Source organism: Daphnia pulicaria, chromosome 7, assembly GCF_021234035.1.
Source record: "Daphnia pulicaria isolate SC F1-1A chromosome 7, SC_F0-13Bv2, whole genome shotgun sequence".
Classification (NCBI taxonomy): domain Eukaryota; kingdom Metazoa; phylum Arthropoda; class Branchiopoda; order Diplostraca; family Daphniidae; genus Daphnia; species Daphnia pulicaria.
In genome coordinates this window covers 9,002,092-9,003,721 of record NC_060919.1, presented here as the reverse complement: position 1 = coordinate 9,003,721, position 1,630 = coordinate 9,002,092, and the positions used below count along the sequence as shown (strand labels likewise).

Below are 1,630 nucleotides of genomic sequence, written 5' to 3'. Positions count from 1 at the left end.
TAACTGATGCATGTGTGTTATTTTAGTTCAGTAATATAGGTATGACACTGGAATACAAGTTGGAGTTGAATGCATGAATCCTTACAGGGAATGTTGCCTGCCATCAGCATTAAAAATAATAAAAATAAACATAATTGATTATATAACACCAGGAGTAATAATGTAAACATATAGACACTGAATGAGGAATGCACATGGTGCATAGTTTTCATGAATGGCATCTGACACTAATTGAATGCTCAAAAGGTATAAAAATGTGTGATGTAGTTGGAATAACATTCTAGACTCCCATTCCTGGTTGTCAGGAGAGGAAATTTAAAGATTGTCTATCACATTATCCAGCATCAAAAGTTTGCCAATTATCTGCTGTGTCACGGGATCTGCTGCTGGCAACAAAGGTCAATCGGAAGCTGATGACAAAGGTCCATCATAAGCTGATGACAAAGGTCCCTCAACAGCTGCTGGTGATAAAGGTACACCAGCAACATCAGCTATCATTGCTATCATCAACACACAGTGTACACTGTGTAAATCTAAAAAAGGAGCTAGGTTAATTTGTTTTTTCTTGATGTTAATTATAATATGAACAACTCACTGTTATCCACTTGACAATTTCCATGATGTCTATTCCAATGGCGTCTAAATGAATGAAAAACTTGAAAATGGCTATCTCAGCCAGGATGCCAGCACACAACGTGAAATGGGGCTTTATGGCTGAGTTCATGCTTCACGTGCTGATAGAATGCAGTGGGGCTGGCGTTATCTACCCTTATAAGAAAATTACAAATCGAACACTGCATAGAATTTGACATGACGATAAATGAAGTCAATCTTCATCAAGTAAAGTGTGTTATCAATTGGTGTGTAGTCTTCCTGATCAAAACAAAAAAAAATTGAGTATTTTTGATCAATTCCACAAATCAATTCTTAGCTTATCAATCGATAACGGAAATAATAAGTTTTCCAAATTTAAGTATGAATATTGATTTGAATTGATTGATTTTTTAAGTACTTAAATTTGGGTAAACTACTTTTAATTTTTAACTTTCTGTTAAAATTTAAGCATATTAACAATAATAAGTAGGAAGAATCACCATTCAGTGGGCAATTTCTGAGTTAAGTAATGATAAATCATACTTTTTCTAAATTGCTTATTAATACAGCGGCCAACTACTTAATTTTGCCCTTTTCAGCAGTTTAAAATAACTACTGAAACTAGTTTAACACAACTACTGAAAAGGGCCAAATTAAGTAGTTTGCCCCTGCTGTGTAGGGGTTATTGGATGTTTGATATATTAGCCAAAGCGAGATTGCATGTGTGTGAAAACATTTTCAGGTAAGTTATCTTTATTATACAGTTACTTTTGTTTGAACATCTTCTACAATTGTCTTTCTGATAATCTAATAGAGATCAATGAATTTATGTGCTTGCAGAAGAATGTGAATCTTTAATAAGTAACGATAAAGTGGAGAATTGTCTCATCTATAGTAAAATTGCTTTATAATATTTTGTTACATTGTATTGTAATTAAATTATTTGATATATTAATTCTGAAAACAGGAAAGCTGTCAGCTGGGAGCAAGTCTAGTCGCTACAGTAGTGATTCTTGGGTATCCCAAATAAGTGAAT

At 33.4% G+C, this 1,630-nt stretch overlaps 1 long non-coding RNA gene across 1 annotated transcript; it reads right to left on the bottom strand.

The window, feature by feature from the left end:
- On the bottom strand, positions 1-865 carry LOC124348363. Its single transcript, XR_006919952.1, has 2 exons — positions 596-865; positions 1-533 (listed from the first exon to the last, which is right to left on the bottom strand). It is a non-coding gene; the product is annotated as an uncharacterized LOC124348363 (long non-coding RNA).
- Positions 866-1,630: the final 765 nt, after the last annotated feature.